Genomic DNA, 22,020 nt, shown 5'->3' on the forward strand with positions numbered 1-22,020 from the left:
ACTGAAAAGTACTGATCAAAGCCCTACATTTACAATGCTATGATAAAAGAAATAACACTCTAGCAAATTATCCACTACATGAAACCATTCCTATGGTCCTATAAGTTGGCTATAGTCAGAGTCAACTGTATGCACAATAATGAGGGTAGCTGACTTCATTATGATATGCCTTAGTAATTCATAATGCTGAGCATGCCTCCTAGGATGCATATATTACACAGGACTGTCACTCCCTGGACTAGGTTCGATTTTTAGTGAGAGCTCATCTGAGGGTAAGAAGATATAATCATAAAAATGGGAGCTAATTGAATAAAGTTATATTTCACATAAATAAGTAGATTAAAAAAAATCATAATTGTATTATACTCTGGACTGGAAAGCGTTATAGCAAATTCTTCTACTATGTTGAGTATATATTCACTAAGAAATTATATTCTTATTTTCAACCAGATTTCCTCAACTTACCAAGAAATCAACATGAGGATAAAAACAAGAAAATAAATCTTGTTAAGTACAATAGAAATCTTAGAAAGAACTCTACAGAGGTATCATGACCAGTAAGGTCATAGTCAACAATGAAAATCAGTCAAGGATAAGAGAATAAGGATGATCAACATATCACTTGTCACTCTTGTTATGGCCTTTGTTTAAGGTTGTTTCCTGTTATCAGAAATTATTTCATTTCAACATTTTTGTTGCAATAATGAGCATTAGCAGTTTAGTTTATTCACAAGAGATATAAAAATCAATTTTGCATGCGCAAAAATAAACAGCAAGCTTATTATACAGGGGAGCACCCTGCTTAGTCAACCTCATTGACTGGAATCCTAGTTTAATGAAAGAATAGAAATTATGGAATATATACCTGTTTGCTAATATAAATCAAAAATAAAAAAAGTAGAAAATGGATAAGTAAAAAAAGTAGAAAAGTAGATGGATGAGTAATATCATTAAGCATGAGTAGCAGAAGAAGAAATTGTTCTGGAAGGTATAAGGAGAAAGGTGACCAACAAGTTCATGAACAGTATAAGGGTCAGGCAAGAAAGGTGACTAGTATGGAAAGGAAGGCAAAATCAGATCACAAGAAGAAACTAGCTGAGCAAGCTAAATGAAATTCGAAAGAGTTCTTTCCCTGTGTGGAAAGTAAGAGAAATAATGACTGTGGAAGAATAACATTAACAAATGCTGATGGTAATGAGGTGAAAGATGCAGATGAAATAGTTCAGTTACTGAGTAACCACTTTACAAGGATATATCATACACATGAGGTAAATGCTGTGACATATGTGACAGAGACTTACATGGGAACAGAAGTGAATGAATTGAACATTCCTAGGATATTGCAGAATACAACTGTAGAATTAGATGAGATATCAGCTTACATTTGCTGATATCTTATCTTTACAAATGCACAAGGGAACTGGCAATGCCTCTGACAAGGCTCTTTAATTTAAGTCTCAGCTCTGGTAGAATTCTATGGGAGAGTGGAAAGAAGGCAAAATAATTCCCTTGCATAAGGAAGGTTCTAAGACTGGTAGCAAATTATAGACCAATCAGAATCTCAGGAGTGGTGGTAAAAGTACTGGAAAAATTGATCAAAAGGAAAATTCAAAAATGGATGGATAAAAATATGATATTCTATGATGGGCAACATGGCTTTGTAAAGGGGCGATCATGCCTTAGTAATTTACGAACTTTTTATAATAGAAGGCCTGCTGAGTTGGATAAATCTAATCTTTAAAAGGTACCTGTGGCATAACCATAAATAATAAATTACATGATAACCAGAGTAATTAACTTTAGTGAAATAAAGGTACAAATATTTCGTACTGAAATTAACAGTACATAGACAACTAGCAATTCAAAGGAAATGGAATACAAAGTACATAACAGCCGGCGGATTACCAATTAACACAATTAACACTAAACTCAGAATTTCAGTACGAAATATTTGTATTTTATTTCATTCAAGTTAATTACTCTGGTTATCATGTAATTTATTGAGTTGGATAAAGGAAATGGCTACAAGATGATTCTGCTGAATTTTACAAAGGCACTTGACAGAATACCACATTTAACTGTCACACAAATAAGAACAAATAGGGATGGTTATGCAGATAAGAGAATGGCGAAAGCAACAGGGGCCTTGTTTAACCAGGCAACGCCCCAGCCGGCATGAAATTTTGTCATGTTGTACCATCATTTTCTATATTGGTTTAAGAACCCTTGGCAGAGAACCTGGAGTGGTGGGAGCGAGAACGGTCAGTGGGTTTAAGGAGTGGTATGATAAACTTTGTGTTTCTCAGGGGGGGACTTCCCCTCGATGAGTCTTGACAGACTTTATGTCTTAGAAAGGACCTCCCTCGATGAGTCTTTTGACTCCTTGGAGGCCTGAATAATAATAATAATAATAATAATACAATTTGGTCGGTAAATCCCAAATTTTCATCCCATCCTCGTTCGTTCAGTATCCAGGTAGATACTCAACAGGGTGCACCACAAGAAGGTGAGGATTGGACATTAGGTCAGAAGCCCTGGTCGGTTCTCCACATTCCTTTAAAGGATATGTAGAGGTCTCCTCTCAGTTATACAGCTTTGACTCTTAAGCACCTCATCTTTTTTTTTTAGTGTCATTTTAATTGTTCACCAGATTTTCTGAAATTTCTTTATTTTTCCATCTACATCTTCATCTTTTAGATATGTTATTATGCAGCCTGAATAATTAAAGTGTGTCATCTGTTCCATTTTCTATAACTATTTTTGATCTAACATGATACCAACCTTTAAATTCTATGATTTTTATTTTCTTTTATGAAATTTTTTTAATTGTATTGTTGGCTTATTTTGTTTCATTTGTAAACTGAAATCATCTTCATCATCATCTTCAAATTCCTGATATGTATCCTCAAGCAGTGTACAGGATATTATAATAGTACTACTTGAAAAATTTACATCATTACTAACTTTCTATCAACAATTTTCTGCCAAATCAATCTATTATCTGTCAATACTCCAACATTATCAGATCTCATGTTTCAGTAGTCTAAGGCACTTTGCACTGTATTAATCCACCTATATCTTGGTCTTCCTCTCAGTCTTTTTCCTGCACAACCTGGCAGAGAACCCTTGTTTTGCTAATCTATCTTCTTCCATTCTGCTTAAATGACCATTCCACCAGGAATGTGTTACCAGAGCTAACACATTCCTAGATGCTAACAATGTCATGTTCTTTCTTAATATCCTCATTTTTAATATGATATTGCCATTGATGCCATCTGTTTACACCCTTAATCTTTCTCAGGACTCTCATATCTGTAGTCTCTAGTCTTTGGTCAACTGTTTTATTCTAACCCAGCTCTCAGATGCATAAGTTAAAATCATTTTGAATAATTTCTCTCTTATTCCATATAAATTTATTCTGTTGACTTCATGCCACAAAGGCTTTGTTAATTCTGTTGTCTATTTCCATATTTAATTTCCTATCTTCACTAAAAATTATGCATAAGTATCTGAAATATTTTACTTGTTCTTCTCCATTCATGAAGTTGATATTTTCAGTGTTCCTACCTATTATCTTGTTTCAAACCAAATTTATTTGTAATAAATTTCATTTGAAAATTTATTGTTGGAAAGGACTTATTCAATTCAGTCTGGGAATCAGACTTGTAATGGATTTAAAAGTATAACATCATCTGCATAAAGTAAAGAGTTGAGATTAATATCTCCAATTTTGATATCAGGTTTAATACTGCTTTCCTTCATAATGTGATCAATATAGATAAATGAATAACAGAGGGGATAATGTACTCCTTGTCTCACACCAGATTTAACATTAAACCATCTTCCTGTACTTCCTTCAATTCGAACTGCTGACTTACAACTCAAATAAAGACTAAGTATTGCTTGATATAATGCCCCATTGACACCATATAACTGCAGCATATTGAATAGCTTCTTTCTTGGCACCTTATCATATGCCTTTTTTTCCAGATTGACAAAACTTAAATATAGATCTTTGTTATATTCCGATGCTTTCTCAGTTGTTTGTCGTAAAGTGAAGATCTGATCCTGACAGCCTCTATTTGGCCTGAATCCAGCTTGTTCTTCACCAAGCTTTTCTTCCACAATTCTTCTCCACCGTTTCTCAAGTATACTTGCATAGATTTTGCCAGGAACACTCAGTATGGAAATACCTCTGTAATTCTCACATTCAGTTTTATTTCCCTTTTTATATATATATGGGTACTACGAGAGCTCTACTCCAATCATCAGGAATTTATCCCTCTGCCAAGACCTTCTGAACTATGAAGTGCAGCCACTGTAAGACTTTTATACCTCCATATTTGAGCATTTATGGTGGAATATGATCTACTCCCAATGCCTTTCCACATTTCCAGCTTTGATGGCTTTTTGTACTTCAAGTAGGATATGTATTCCTGATTGTCTGTTGAGTGTTTTTTTACCATTGTGCTGTCCAGGAACTTTTGATATGCTTTCTTCTTTTCCTTCACTGCCTCTAACTTCCTGTGTCCACCATGGAGTTATGATTTTTCTATCCTTGCAACCAACTTCACCACATCCCTCTTTGGCTGAATCAATCAATGCTTTCTTCAGGGCTTACCACTGAATCTCCAAGGTTTGGTTACTGTTCTCTAAGAACTCTTTCATTTTTTCTTGAATAATATTTGTGTATTTAAGTCTACAGTTCACATCTGAGAGCTGCTCATCTTTTAATCGCTTTAAAACTTTCCTACATGTTCTTCTTTACAATATGAAATTCAATTTTATCCTGCTCAAGACTAAATGGTGATCACTTCCAATTTCAAATCCTCTGTACACTCTGATGCCCTGCACCAATGGGAAAACATCACTATCAACAATAACATAGTCAATGAGACTTTTCTTATTCCTTGCTTCTTCTCTCCATGTGAATTTGTGGACATTTTTATGTTGGAACATGGTGTTAGTAATAACTAGTCCATGTCCTGAGCAGAAATCCAACAGATATTTGCCATTATTATTAGCTTTGCTCTTTTCTCCAAATTTTACCAAAATATTTTTGTATGTCTCACAATCATTTCCTACTCTGCTATTTAGATCCCCAACAAAGACTAACTTTTCCTTTTTCATTGTGTCAGTTGCTTTTTGTAAAGCCTCAAAAAATTCCTTCACTTCTACCTTAGTAGAACCTTCTGTGGGACCATAGACACAAATAACTCTCATTGTCCAGTTCCCCATTCTCATATTTGCCCACATTACTTTACTTGAGACTGACTGCCATTCAAGAAGATTAGCCTACTATTTACTGTTGAATAGTATGGCTACTCCTTCTTTTCCTTGATTGTTATTGCCTAAATATAACATTTTGTATTTATTGTTTAGAAAGATCTCACCAGTTTTGGTCTTTTTTTTTGTTTCAGTTACTCCTATTATGTCGATCTGGTACTTATCGATTTCTTCTAGTTCCATTTCTTTGCCATTCAGGCTTCTTATGTTGATAGTACTGATTATGTTGATGGGCCTTGTTTAACTGGAGAATGCTCCAGCAGTATAAAATTTTGTCATGTTGCACCATCATTTTACATGGCAATTTAAGTCAATAAATATACAATTTGGTCATCAAAATCCCAATATGCCAGACCATCCTTGTTCGTTCAGTATCAAGGTAGATACTTAACAGGGTGCACCATGAGAAGGTAAGGATTGGACATTAAGTCAGAAGTGTCAGTCGGTTCTCTGCATTCCTTTAAAGGCTATGTGGAGGTCTCCTCTCAGTTATAGATCTTTGACCCTTAAGCACTCCTTCATTGTCTTTCAATATAATCTTTTCATCCACATACATCATTGTATTGATAACAGTTCTTCTGGTTAACTAGATACCTTGTTTTATTGTTGTTTTCCATATTTTAATAATCTGATCAATATATATATTGAATAGAGTTGGAGATAATCTACATCTCTGTCTGACACTCCGATTTATTTCAATCTCTTCTGTTAATTTATTATCTAACTGTGACCGTATTTTTCTATTTATATAAACTTTGTATAGCTTACAAAATGCAATGATATCCTTGTTTTCTCATCATATTTCACAGTTTTTCTCTGTGTATTTTATCAAAAGCTTTCTCATAATCTATAAAGGCCATGTGAATCTCTAAATTAAATTCTCATCTATACATCTTATACATCTCATCTTAACAGGGTGCACCATGAGAAGGTAAGGATTGGACATTAAGTCAGAAGTGTCAGTCGGTTCTCTGCATTCCTTTAAAGGCTATGTGGAGGTCTCCTCTCAGTTATAGATCTTTGACCCTTAAGCACTCCTTCATTGTCTAGAGTTGGAGATAATCTACATCTCTGTCTGACACTCCGATTTATTTCAATCTCTTCTGTTAATTTATTATCTAACTGTGACTGTATTTTTCTATTTATATAAACTTTGTATAGCTTACAAAATGCAATGATATCCTTGTTTTCTCATCATATTTCACAGTTTTTCTCTGTGTATTTTATCAAAAGCTTTCTCATAATCTATAAAGGCCATGTGAATCTCTAAATTAAATTCTCATCTTTTTTCAATAATTTATTTTAGCACATAAATATTGTCTATACATGATCTTCCATGTCTGAAACCCTTTTTTTCTGAGAATAGATTGTTTGCAATATTTCTGTCTTTTACTGTAAATTTTGTAACCTGTATTTAATAAATTTATTCCTCTGTAATTTTCACAATCATCTCTGTCTCCTTTCTTAAATACAGTTATAACCTTAGCTTTTAACCAATCTGATGGAAACCTCACATTTCTTCCAACAGTTATTTATTAATTTTAAGAATCGATAATGTAAATATTCTCCACCATATTTCCAAAGTTATGTATTCATGCCATCTAATCTGTTGATTTTCTATTTTTTGATATAACTTTATTGCTACTTTTAGTTCTTTCAATTTTACTGGTTCTTTATCAGTGGCGATTTCTTCATTATTATTTTCTGTTATTAAATTTGGGTCATACCATAAATTCTTATAATGTCCTATCCATTGGTTCTCTTGCATTATGTTGATTTGTGCTGTATCTCTCTTTCTTCACTGTTTAATTTCCTTAATGTTTTGTAGGCTATATCTTGTCTTCCATGTATGTCTTCTATTTTATTAATAAATCTGTCCTAAGTATCTTGGTGAGCTTTCTGTACTATGGTTTTAGCTTTTTTTTTTGTTTTTTGTTTTGTATATTTCACTTGTTTCCTTTATATGTTTTTGAAGGAGTGACTTGTATGCCATTTGAGAGATTTTTTTAAAGTTTTTCTTTTTTATTTTATTTTTCTTTCAAAGTATTTTAGATGCTGCTTTATAGATTAACTTTCAAGTTTCCATTCTTCTTCTATATTGTCATTGATTTGGGCTTCTTTAGTTAATCTGTTAATCTTGATGGATATAGCATTTTAATGCTTTCTTCTTGTAATAGATATACTTTGTATACTTGTTCTATTCCTGGTTTTCTCTTATTTACCTTCTTTTTACTAGTATTTCTATTTTCTTCTTCTTTTCAGCCATTTTCTGTCCACTGCTGGATGAAGGCCCCCTCCAGTTCTTTCCACCTTTCTCTGTTATTGGCAATGGTTGACCAATTTTTCCCAACAAAATTTGACAGTTCATCACACACAGTTCATCCTTGGCCTCGTTTCCCTTCTTTTGGAATCTATTGTTAGTATGGTGGTCCATCGCTCATCTTCTCTTCTGGACAGATGTCCAGCCCATTTCCATTTTAGTTGCTTATGGTGAAGAATGATGTCTGTGATGTCAGTTTGGCTTTTTATCCAGGTATTTCATTAATCTTTTATTGTGATGCTTAGCATCAATCTCTCCATTTTTCTTTGAGTTGTAGTTTATATGCCAGTGCTTTTGTTAGCGACAAATTTCACAACCATATTTTCACAATATGTTTTCACAACCAAGTTTCACAATGGGCTTCTGCATTTCATGTATACTAATGCCAGGAGTATTAGAAACAAGAAGGAAGAATTTTTGGCCTTGGTTGGCTCTTCCTAGACACAGGTTATTGGCATTAGTGAAACATAGCTGACAGAAGATGATATAGCTAGTGGGATCGAATGTGACGGGTGCAGTGTGTTCAGGAGAGACAGAGAGAATAAAATGGGGGGAGGAGTGTTACTGATGATAGCTCATGAACTGCAGCCAAGGAGAATAGAAGTTGAACTGCAGGATAGAGAAAAGATCACATCTGAGACTAGCAGAACAAAATATACAGTTGGGTGCTGCTATAAACCAGGTGATGGAATAGATAGTGGACATAATATGCATAAGCAAATAGACGCAATGAGTGGAAGAAGGATAATTATTATGGGAGATTTCAACAATGGTAACATTGACTGCAAGGAGTAGAAGACACATGGGAGGAAGGAATTCGATTTTATGCAGTTATTAAGGGATAACTATCTGAGACCGCATGTAATGGAAAACACTAGGAGTTTGAGAGTGCTTGACCTAGTAACTGCATCTGAGAATTTGACTGTAATGAATATGACCACGTTGCCACCAAATGGTGAGAGTGATTATAAGGTCTTGACCTGGGAGGTGGCTAAATGTTTGGAATTTTCAATTCAGACAGGGTACTTGTGAAATTACTGGGCTGGTAAGCATGACAAGCTTAGGAGATTGATTGGTTCAGTGCCATGGATTGTAAAACTGCAAGGGCTGGACGTCGATAGAGCATGGGAAGTGGTCAAGGAGCATTTACAGGAGGTAATGGCTGATTGTATACCTAGAATCCGAATAGAATCAAGTAGGGGTTAAATGGATGAACAACACCATTAAGCTTGAGCTGCAAAAAGAGAAACAACTGTGGAGGGAATTTAAGGAGAAAGGTGATCTACAGGCACACGAACGGTATAAAGCGCAGGCCAGAAGGGTAACGAGAGTGGTAAGAAAAGCAAAAGCAGATTATGAAAAGCAATTAGCCATGCAAGCTAAAGAGAATCACAAACATTTTCGATATCCTGCAAGTGAAAGAAAAAATGTATATGGCAGAATGATTTTAAGGAATGTCGATGGTAGCGAGGTAACTGAATCAGTTGATATAGTGGAATTACTGAGCGAGCATTTTGCAAGAGTATATCATCCAGGTGGTGATATTGTAGGAATGAAGGAATCAATAGCTTATACGGGAATTGTGGTGAATAGTCTATTACAAAACCTTAATGTGAATACATCTGTGGGATTGGATGATATCTCAGCTCGAGTCGTACGTGAAGCGGCTAAAAAACTGTCAGTACCCTGGACCATTTTGTTTAATTTGAGTCTCGGGTCTGGGTTAGTCCCGAGGGGGTGGAAAGAGGGGAAAATAGTTCCACTGCATAAAGGAGGTTCCAAGACTGCTGTTGCAAATTACCGACCAATCAGCATATGAGGAGTCGTTGTCAAAGTCTTGGAGAAAGTAGTCAAGAGAAAAATATAGGAATGGATAGATGAAAATGGGACATTGTATGGGGGGACAACATGGTTTTGTGAAGGGTAGATCATGCCTCAGTAACTTGCTCACGTTTTATAACACAGTGACGGCTGAACTGGATAGGGGTAATGGGTTTACAGTAATACTACTGGACCTTGCCAAGGCTTTTGATAGGATACCACATTGAACCCTAATCAGTAAACTGGAGCAGATGGGGATAGATATAGGGTTGGTGAGATGGATAGGAGAGTGGTTGAAGGAGAGATACCAGAGAGTAGTTTATTCAGGAGTGGAGTCTAAAAGACGGCCTATGACTAGTGGTGTGCCGCAGAGTTCTGTTCTTGGACCACTACTATTTAACTTCTTCATTAACGATATAGGAAAGAATCTGAGAAGAAGTGTTCACTGGTTTGCTGATGATGCAAAGTTGGGTAGAGCAATAGTGAATGCACATGATGTCAAAATTTTGCAGGATGATTTGGATAGATTGGAGGACTGGGCTAAGGAGAATGGATGTCATTTTAATGTGGCAAAATGTAAGGTTATACATTTTGGGGTTGAAAGATTAGCAGCAATATACCACATTGGTGGAACAGTACTCTATGAGATTGACGAGGCCAGGGATTTGGGAGTGTTGGTGGATAGGGAGTTGAAGTTTAGGGGGCAAATTCAAAAGTGGCTAAATCAGCTCATCAAATCACTCGGTGATTTGATGAGCTGAGTTAAAGAATACTTTAACGAGCAGAGACAAGCAAATTATTGTTCCTCTGTATCGAGCCTTGATAAGACCCCCCCCTTGACTACTGTGCCCAAATTTGAACACCAGGGTTTCTTCTTGATGAGGAGGAGGTGGAGAGGATCCAGAGGCGAGTGACCAAGATGATAGCAGATCTATGGAATGAACCTTATGAGAACAGGTTGAAGATTTGTGGGTTGCAGAAATTGGTTGATAAGTGGAAAAGGCGTGATATGATTGAGACATTCAAATTACTGAAGGATTTCTATAAGATTAATTCAGAGAATATTTTTGAGAACAGGACTGGTGGTGGGAGGACTAGGGGCCATCCATGGAAACTGGGCAAGAATGTGGTTAGCAAGGGTGTTAGAGCTAGGTTTTTTACTTGGAGAGTGGTAAATGAGTGGAATAAGCTGCCATGACTGTGAATGAGTTCAAGGCGAAGTATGATAAATACTGTGTGAATGTTGAATAGTTGTTCTTTTCATGATGTTAGGGCCTCCCTCGATGAGTCTAAGGGCTCCGTGGAGTAGCCCGTAATAATAATAATATGTGATGACTGGAAGCATACACTGGTTAAATGTCTTCCTTTTTAAACAGAGTGGGACATCATTGTTTTGAAAAATGCTTTTCAGTTTTCTGAATGCACCTCAGGCAAGTTGAACTCTCCTATTTATTTCTTTTTGGAAACCACAGTTTAGATCAATGAGATGACCTAAGTATGTATATGAGAGATTCCTTCCAAGAAATTGTTTTCTATTATTATGTGTTTTGGTGTTACAAAACGATTCAACATGATTTTAGTTTTTTCTCTGTTTATTTTTATACTGACTTTTCTGCTTTCATGATATAGGTCTTCTATCATTATATTAAGGTCTTCTAGAGTGTTTGCAAAAATTATGATATCATCTGCATAACTTAGGTGTGTTAAGTTTCTGTTATTAATTTTTATGCCAATGTTTGTCCAGTTTATGTTATTAAATAGTTCTTGAAGGACTGCTGTAAAGATTTTGGGTGATCTCCTTGTCGGACACCTTTTTCAATTGATATTTTATTGCTACTTGTGCGAAGTTGGATTGTTGCAGTGTGGTATACTTCCTGGAGGAGGTCCATATATTCCCCAGGAACTCCCTGATTCTGGAGTGCTTTGATTATTGCATCGGTTTTGATGGAATCAAATGCTTTTTCATAATCAATAAAGGCTAAACAGACAGGCAATTGGTTTTCTTCTGCTTTTTCTATTATTTGTTTTACTGAATAAATATGATCAATTGTGTTGAAGCCTTTACAGAATCCAGCTTGTTTTACTGGTTGATTTGGTCTAGAAGAGGAGTCAACCTGTTTGTAATGTTATTACTTTTGTGAGAATTTTGTACAGATTGGAGATTGGTCTATAGTTGTTTCCTACTTCTTTGCCCTTTTTTTAAATTAACAGTATCAGAGCAGATTTTTCATAGATTTAGTAGGTTTGTGACATGGTGAATTAAGTGTTTCCTCCCCATTTAATTAATTCTAAGTGAATTTGATCTTCACCAGGACATTTTCCATTTTTCATTTGTTTTAATGCTTGTTTTATTTCATCTGAAGTGAATGGGAGAATGAATTCTATATGAAATAGAGAAGAGTTATTTATATTTGATTTATCTATTGAAGGATCACTCTAGAGTTCTTTATAAAATTCTTCTAACGTGCTTAGGATTTGTTCTTGGTTCCTTATTGTAGTTCAATTCTTATCTGTTATTGCAGTTATTTGACTTTTGCCAACTGATAAATGTTTTCTTGGTATTTTCATATTTTTATTGTTTTCAATTGTTTATTTTATTTTTTTTAGTGTTATAAGATCTTATTTAATTTCTCATCTTTTTCCTTATTGTTTTGCATAGTTCTGCGTATTCTATTTTAGAAATGAAGTGTTTGTATTGTTTCATATTTCGCCTCTTTTTTAGTAGTTGTAAGGTTTCCTCTGAAGTTTAGGGTCCTTTTGTTGTTTGTTGCTTTTGAATTCCTTGGCTGCCTGAAATTATCACTTTCATTAGGTTTTTGCTTATTTCATTTATGTCTTCTTCTTCAAATATATTTATTAAGTCTATTTTTTGATTGAGTTTTTCTTCATAATCCTTCTTCTTGTTTTCAATAGGTTTTAAGTCAAAACCTTTTGATTTTTTGTTGTTCAGCCATTTTATTCTTTCCAATTTGGGGCTTATTTTAATTTTGGCTCTCACCAGTCAGTGGTCACTTCCTGTTTCTACTTGATTTAGTACTGAAGTATCTTGAACTATTTCTTTATTATTACACAGTATATAATCCATTTCATTTTTTATTTCTCCATTTGGACTTCTCCATGTTCATTTTCTTTTGAGGACTTTCTTCAAAAATGTATTCATAATATAAAGCTTGCCACTGATAGAGAATTCTGTAAGAGCCATTTCTGTGTTGCTGCTTGCACCATGTACATATGGTCCTATTGTGTCTATTTGGTGAATGGGATGACCTACTTTGGCGTTAAAATCGCTCATTACTATAGTAAAGTTTTGATTGCTATTTCTTTTTTTTTGTCTAGGGTGTGCTGCAGTGAGTCATAAAATGCTTCTATCTCTTCATCAGTCTGAGATGAGGTGGGAGCATATATTTGGATGATCCTGATTTTAAGTTTGGAGTTTATTTTAAGTGTGATTTCTATTATTCTTTCATCTGTATAACTAAATTCTTCTATAAGGTGTGCAATTGTTTTCTTAATTAGAAATCCAACTCTGTACTGTCCTTTAGTTTTCCCATAATAGTGTAAGTAGTCTCCAGTTTTATTAAATGTTCATCTTGCCTGCGAACTTCACTTAAACCTATGATGTCCCATTTAATATGTTTTAGTTCTTGCTGTAAGATGGTAAGGTCTTCCTCTTCTTTAAGTGTTTGGCAATTAAATATTCCTATATAGAGGAAAAGAGGATTGTATTGATTACTGTTATATTTATGAATTCCTTGGACTATTCCAGCATTGCTTATTATTTGGGAAAGCTTCCCCACTGCATCATGCTCTGGTCTCCCTAAATGGTTTTGATCAGAGTAGTCATATAGTTGGGGAAATTTAGTCACATCCAGTGTTTGCCCATTCTGGCCATAGGCTTTACGGCCTTTCTTTCTTCTTCTCGGCATTGTAGTGGAGGGGTTGTGGCTTAATCTCCAATGCTGGCCACATAACGTCTTGGGAGATGCATTTTATAGCTTTCTCAGTGTCACGTGGAGGCATGATACTTCCTGGGTATGGCCCTCCGGATTTTACTGAAATATTGGCACTGTCTTCTATATCAGTTCCGTCAGAGTTTTCGACCACATTGTAGGTTGTCAGCCCACCACGGAAATCCATCTCAGGCTTAGCTGCGCTCAACATGCTATAAGCATGACTGGTGGCTAGTCAGCCAAAACCCTGGTAGGAGAACACAGCTAATTCCCCCCCCCCCCCCGCCATTTCTATTTCTTATTTCTATTTTAGAGACTACTAAACAATGATCAGAAAAAATTTCACTTCCTCTGTAAACATGCACATCTCTCACACTTTGTTATCACTAGCATCCCTAATTGCCCAGGCTATCTTCACTTCATTGGCAAACAATTCTACATATGATGTTAGATGCTGCCTGATGATTAATGTATAAATTGAATAATAATGGCCCAAGGACTAAACCCTCAGGTACACAACTGATCACCGTCAATCTGGAAGATTCATCGTCACTGTATACTACTTTTTGATATCTGTGTGTCAACTATCCCCTGATCCAAGTCAAGAGTTTATATTCCAATCTCACATTCTCCAGTTTATGAAACAGCCTTTCATGTGGAATCCTATCAAATGCCTTAGCAAAATCCGACATTATCATAGTGTATCCGTATTCTTTATCCAACTCGGTCATAACATTGTTATAAAATATGAGCAAATTACTAAAACATGACCTTCCTTTAGTAAACCCATGCTGTTCCTTGCAGAGTATAGGTTGTTTGTCTACCCATTTCTGTATGCAAGTTCTTACCAACTTCTCTAAAATCTTCACTACCACACCAGAGATACCGATAGGTCAGGAGTTAGACATACAGGGGGTCCTCGATCTACATCGTACTCGACATGCGTTGTTTTGACTTTACGGCGGTAATCCCATAAATAATTTTAAAAATAAATTTCGATTTGAAGCAGTGCAACATAAAATTCAAACGTCATGGGCAAACTTCTTTGTGAGCGTGACGGAAGAATACGCCATTACATGGCGTTTGTTTGGGAGAGGTGGCATCGCTTGGGTCCCAGCATACACTCTTTGGGTATCGTGTGCTTTGTTTATCCACTCTCCCACATTTGTGTTTGTGTTTTTTGTGACTTTTTACGCTTCAAATATGGCTTTCAAATGTAAGGCAGACTCTTCCGATGGCAGTGTGTGTCGAAGAAAAGGAAAGCCATTACATTAAAAATGAAATTAGACATTATTAAAAGAACAAAAAAGGGAGAAAAGCCAACGAACATCAGCCGCGCGTTGAATTTAAGTCGTACCACAGTCGGGACTATTATCAAGGATAAAGTTCGCATCCTTGAACACGAGAAAGGATTGGCGCCAATGAAATCGACTGTGATTACGAAAAAACATAGTAGGCTCATGATTGAGATGGAAAGGCTTCTTGTTATTTGGCTGGAAGACCAGCATTAATGCCGTATCCCAATTAGCCTCATGTTAATTCAAGAAAAGACGAAAAGATTATTTGAGGCATTGAAAAGTGAAAGGGGGGAAACGAGTGCAGGTGAAGAGTTTAATGCTAGTAAAGGTTGGTTTATGCGGTTTAAGGCTCGGAGCAATTTACATAAAATTAAAGTGCAAGATGAAGCTGCTAGTGGTGATGATAAAGCAGCTGGTGAGTTTCCTGAGGGGTTGGCTGAGATAATAAGGGAGGGTAGCTACAGTGCTCAACAAGTGTTTAATGTAGATGAGACAGGCCTATTTTGGAAACGTATGCCTAATCGTACTTATATCGCAAACAAGGAGAAGGCAGCACAAGGCCATAAAGCTGGTAAGGAGAGACTGACTTTGCTTCTTGGGGTCCTCAAGGACTTCCACAATTCAAAAATATGGATCAAGACACTGATCGCTTCGCTAAATTCGAAAAGCAGTCAGCTGCTATCGTGAAATATATGAAGAAAAATCAACAACAAACAACATTAACCAATTTTCTGATTAAAAAGCTGCTCCCGATCACGAGAAATAACCATATCGTCTAAATGAGTGACCTTAATTAAAGACACCATTAATAAGATTTTTGTTCATCATCATCATCATCATCATCATCAAATTCCTGCCATGTACCCTCAAGGGGTGTACAGGATATGACAGTACTACATGAAAAATTTACATCATTACTAACTTACCATCTACAATTTTCCTCCAAATCAGTCTGTTACTTGTCAAGACTCCAACATTATCAGATCTTATATTTCTATCGTCTAAGGCACTTTGTACCGTATCAATCCACCTATATCTTGGTCTTCCTCTGGGTCACCTTCCTGCCAACCTGGCAGAGAACACTTGTTTTGCTAATCTTTCCCCTCCCATTCTATTTAAGTGACCATACCACCTGAGATTAGCTCTGCTAACGCATTCCTGGATGCTGACAATGTCAAGTTCTTTCCTAATATCCTCATTTTTAATATGATATTGCCATTGATGCCATCTGTTCACGCCTCTATTCTTTCTCAGGACTCTCATATCTGCGGTGTCTAGTCTTTGGTCAAGTGTTTTACTTCTGAGCCAGCTCTCAGATCCATAAGTTAAAACTGGTTTGAACACTGTCTTGTATACAGCTAATTTAGTGTTCCGACTAATTTCTCTCTTATTCCATATGAATTTATTCAATTGACTTCCCACCATACCAGCTTTGCTGATATGGTGGGAAGTCAATTGAAATGTTTCACTTGTTCCACAGGTTCTCCATTCACAACACAGTTGACATTTTCAATGATTCTACCTATTTTCATTGTCTTTGTCTTTTTATTGCTGACCTTCGTACCATATCTATTACAACAGCTATTCAATTTAGTCAGAGAATCTTGCAGACTTGTAGCAGATTTATTTAGAAGTATAACATCATCCGCATAAAGCAAAGAGCTGACTTTAACATCTCCAATTTTGATATCAGGTTTAATACCACTTTCCTTCATAATGTGATCCATATAGATAATGAATAACAGAGGGGATAATGTACATCCTTGTCTCACACCAGATTTAACATTAAACCATCTTCCTGTACTTCCTTCTATTCAAACTGCTGACTTACAACTCAAATAAAGACTAAGTATTGCTTGATATAATGCCCCATTGACACCATATAACTGCAGCATATTGAATAGCTTCTCTCTTGGCACCTTGTCATATGCCTTTTCCAAATCAACAAAACTTAAATACAGATCTTTGTTATATTCCCATGCTTTCTCGACTATTTGTCGTAAAGTGAAGATCTGATCCTGACAGCCTCTATTTGGCCTGAATCCAGCTTGTTCTTCACCAAGCTTTTCTTCCACAATTCTTTTCAACCGTTTCTCAAGTATACTTACATAGATCTTGCCAGGAACACTCAGTAGGGAAACACCTCTGTAATTCTCACATTTAGTTTTATTTCCCTTTTTATATATGGGTACTATGAGAGCTCTACTCCAATCATCGGGAATTCGTCCCTCTGTCCAGGCTTTCTGAACTATGCAGTGCAGCCACTGTAAGACTCTTATACCACAATACTTCAACATTTCTGGTCAAATATCATCTACTCCTGCTGCCTTTCCACATTTCAAGCTTTTGATATCTTTTTCTACTTCAAGTATGGATATGTATTCCTGACTGCATGCCTGGTCAGTGTTTTTTATCACTGTGCTGTCATCACTGCTTGTTTCATTTAGCAGTTTTTCAAAGTAATTACTCCATACTTCAAGGATATCTTTTTCTTCTGTTTTCATGTCACCTTTATCATCTCTAACTCCTTTTACAGCACTCTTTCCTCCATTCCTAAGCTTCTTCAACAACCTCCAGAATATTTTGCCACCTTCTTGATATTTATTTTCTATATTCTTGCCAAAATCCTCCCATGACTTTTGTTTAGCTAGTTTTACACACTGTTTAGCTTTCTTACATTTGTCTCTGATTTGTTTATATTAACTAATATTTAAAGGAATTTTGTATTAAAATAAGTGCACATATTTTTAATATGTGTTTATTTTTTCTTTAAATATTTCTTTCTTAATTTTGTATTGATGTATGTGCTAATAAATAATTTATAAATGTTTATGTAAGTTTATGCATTTTTAACCGTTTTTAAGTCAAATAGAAACCTAATTCATGAAAATATTATAACATAAATCAAACAAATCAAGAATTTAAAAAAAAATCCTCGACTTACGTCAGAATCGACTTACAACGGAGACGTTGGAACAGAACCCCATCATAAGTCGAGGACTACCTGTATCAGTTTTTTTAATTTTTGCACCACCCTTGAACAACAGAACTATCATACATTATATTAGCTATCTGCACACTACTTGTTACTTTTCTGGTCGATGCTTTATATATCATAACTCCTATCACTCTTATTCTCATGTTTGTCTTTCACACCATCATCATCTTCATGTCGATCCCTTGCTGAATGAGATTGTACATCCATTAAAGTATTAATTATAATGAAGAGCCAAAGGCTTCAATTCGGCGACATGAACTTATTTAAGTTAAGGGATATTATATCCCATATTGTTTCTTAGCCGAATAAGAAACTCAAAGAGTTTCATGCCGAATATAGAAACTATATAAAGTTCGGCGATTCCAAGCGTAAGCAAATACCTGGATAGTGCAGCAACTGACCCTTGAAGATAGTGCAAGCTGAGGCAACTCATGTAAAAAGTGGAGCAAGCTCCGATCGGTATTCTTGATATTTACCCATAATGTGAACTTAACTCCTAGGAGCTGTATTATTGTTCAACATTATAAGAGAAGGTCACTACCCAAACCGGTTTCGACCTTTTTTAAGGTCTCATCAGTGAGTAGGTAGACCATGTTAATACCAAGTTTGTAGCGAACAGAACTTACATCCCTTCTATGAGAATTGCCAAGAAGGTGTCCTAATAAATTACTAATTATATGAAGAGCCAAAGCCTTCAATTCGGTGACATGAACTTATTTAAGTTAAGGGATATTGCATCCCATATTGTTTCTTAGCCAAATAAGAAACTCAAAGAGTTTCATGCCGAATATAGAAACTACATAAAGTTCGGCGATTCCAAGCATAAGCAAATACCTGGATAGTGCAGCAACTCACCCTTGAAGGTAGTGCAAGCTGAGGCAACTCATGTAAAAGGTGAAGCAAGCTCCGATCACTATTCTTGATATTTACCCATTATGTGAACTTAACTCCTAGGAGCTGTATTACTGTTCAACATTATGAGAGAAGGTCACTACCCAGACTGGTTTCGACCTTTTTTGAGGTCTCATCAGTGAGTAGGTAGACCATGTTAATACCAAGTTTGTAGCGAACAGAACTTACATCCCTTTAATGAGAATTGCCAAGAAGTGTCCTATTAAAGTATTAATTATAATGCTGAGGCAACTCATGTAAAAGACTTTTTACATGAGTTGCCTCAGCTTGCACTACCTTCAAACCCTTGAAGGTAGTGCAAGCTGAGTTCTTTTTGTCTGATAGAAATTGTGCATCCTGTTTCTCCTATATATGGTATGTTGCAAGTACAGTAAATCCGGTATACTCCAGGGTGGGCTAGTGGAGGGAGTGGGTCTTTGGATGAGTTGAGTAAGCTTTTTAATTTTGCAGCAGGTTTAAAGATGGCTTTGAGGTTCATGCGTCAATATTTTCATTTTTTAGTTAAGATGCACGATACAAATTTATACCACTTTTCAGCCCTTTTAAAATATGGTAATATGGATATATTTAACAGTTATGCATAAAATGATTTATTACATATATGGTAATATAGACACTTTTAGCAGTTTTAAATAAAAGGATTTCATATAAACATTAATTATTTTATTGAGACTTTTGAAATTGCTTTGCTTTTGCTAAGCTTGTAATGTTAGAAGTTAAATCAGTTACAGAAAGCATCAAACAGTTTTTCAAATTTGAATCAGTCAGTCGCGACTGTAGTTTGTTCTTAATCATTCAATGTAGAAACTGAAAGATGAATTTAAAAGTATCTTTAATACTTTCCAAAAAAACGGATACAGCCAAAACACTATTAATAAAATTCTCTACAAAACCCCAATAAGAAACAAAGACAAACCAAAATAAAGTAAAACTATAATCATTCCCTACATTAAAGGAACATTAGACAAAATAAACAGAGTACTATGAAAATACAACCTCAAAGCCACCTTTAAACCTCCTGCAAAATTAAAAAGCTTACTCAACTCATCCAAAGACCCACTCCCTCCACTAGCCCACCCTGGAGTATACCGGATTTACTGTACTTGCAACATACCATATATAGGAGAAACAGGATGCACAATTTCTATCAGACAAAAAGAACATAAATGACACATTAAATATAATAATTATGGTGAAGCTGGCCTTTCTGATCATTTCCTGAATTCCTTACACAGAATTGACTGGAAAAGCACTAGCTGTCTACATCGCACTAAAACATGGTATGAACAAAAATTCGGGGAAGCATGTGAGATTATTATCAACAACCCCAATCTGAACAATAATGATGGTCTAAAAATCCCAAACATATGGAAGGTATATATTCGACCTCACTAAGAACAACTATAAACAAGACTGTAGAAAATCCAGTATCTTAAAAGCAAAAATAAGAATTGTAACACTAAAAATAGGACATCATTGTTTCTGAAAGAAGACCATCTGAAAGAATGTTTATTCCTGTCATTGTAAATAGAATTATTTGATGTAATTTAATTAATTAATTTTTTTTCCCACTAGAGGTCATGCCAGTAAAATAACGTGATCATTGTTTCTTTAGCTTACAGTTAATAATGTAACTCAGCTTGTCTTGTATATTGATGTAAGCTCTAGATGATGATCTTGATGTGAAGATCGAAACGTCGTGATAATAAAAAAGTTTTTTAACATGGTTGTAAATTCCATAAATTTTTAAAATGAATGCTGATCACCCTGTAACTCTAAAAGAAAGGATTACAATAATTCATGCATATTCGATCCACAAGCGATGCAATCAATACGGTAAGCTGAAGATTCAAGTTTCAAATTTGATCAATCGACTGGCTTTTTGAAAACGGTGTAGGGACAGCAATATTACTCCTAATTGCATCAGGCTAAAGAGAAAATTCACCTCAACAAAAGCGCAACGAATATACCACCACACGGAGAAAGCACTTCTCAGAGAGCAGATCCAAGTTACCAGAAAGAACCTAGCCGCTACACGAAACCAGCTACTAAACACAAAAACTGAACTTTCAAGCTACGTAAACGAATATATCTGGACGATCCTAGAAAAGATTACAGACAACAAAGCAAACCACATCTTGCAAACGAAGAAAGGAAACCTAATATCCAAATTCCAAAGACTAAAAGAACGACAAAAACAGCCGCCATATTCAAAGTTCGCCACAGTGAACAGCAACAACCAACAGGAGCAAGAAACAACAGGAGCCACCAATCATCCACAGGTATTGATAACATAGTCAACCTATCTAACCATGCCATAAACAAAGACAAAATTTCTATACTTAACAAAGGTTTAAATTTTGCTATAGCACCAAAATCGATAAACAAACTTGAATTTATGTGTAATATTGAAAGAGGTCTAAGATTCATCCCTAATAACATATCAGACAAAATACGTTTAGAAACTGCCAACATTTTAAATCATAAAAAACAATAACAAGCAACATTACTAAACATGAATTAACAGCGATAAAATCACTTAAACCAAATCCAAACATAGTAATAACCAGAGCCGATAAAGGAAATGCCACTGTTATTTTAAACTGTACCACTTATGTAGAAAAAATGAATCTGCTGGTCTCTGACAATAACACATACAAATTAGTTAACTACAACCCAACCAACAGAATAAAAAACAAAACAGAGAAACTACATAAATCAATTACCACTTGGCCCGAAGATACAGTCAAAAAACTATTTCCTTACTATGCGCACTCCCAAAGAATTTACGGGCTACCGAAAATTCACAAAAAAAACACACCGTTAAGACCTATAGTTGAAAGAATTGATAGCCCGACGTATCACTTAGCCAAAAAATTAGCAGCAACAGTCAAGGAGTTGGTAGGCCATTCCCCCTCCTATATCACAAACATACAACACTTCATAAACACCATCAAAGACATTACATTATAAAAAGATGATTTATTAGTCAGTTTTGACGTCTCTGCCATCTTCACTAATGTCCCAATCAATGACACAATCCTTCTCCTACAGAACAAATTCCCTCCAGATATCACTTCGCTCTTTGCGCATGTATTACGATCAGGTTATTTTGTATGGCAAAACGCTTTCTACTTACAAAAAGAAGGCACAGCCATGGGCTCGCCATTATCCCCCCCCCCATTGCTAACTTTTACATGGAACATTTTCAACAACTTGCCTTAGGTTCCTACCCTTTAAAACCCAAAGTCTGGCTTAGATATGGTGACGAAGTTTTCGTGATCTGGTCCCATGCCCCCCAGACATTAGACACATTCCTTAGCCACCTAAACAAACAACACAAACGCATACAATTCACAACTGAAATCGAAAAACACAACACACTTCCGTTTCTGGATAAACTTGTCACATGTCTTCCCTCCGGCAATGTTTCCT

General features: G+C 35.6%; 1 protein-coding gene across 4 annotated transcripts in view; it reads right to left on the minus strand.

Annotated features, from left to right (window-relative positions):
- DNAlig4 (DNA ligase 4) overlaps window positions 1–22,020 on the minus strand; it is a 588,281-nt gene that overhangs the window by 370,274 nt on the left and 195,987 nt on the right. The window lies entirely within an intron of this gene.

This window comes from Typopeltis vanoorti, chromosome 12, assembly GCF_054136105.1.
Source record: "Typopeltis vanoorti isolate ZY-2024b chromosome 12, IOZ_Tvanoo_1.0, whole genome shotgun sequence".
Classification (NCBI taxonomy): domain Eukaryota; kingdom Metazoa; phylum Arthropoda; class Arachnida; order Uropygi; family Thelyphonidae; genus Typopeltis; species Typopeltis vanoorti.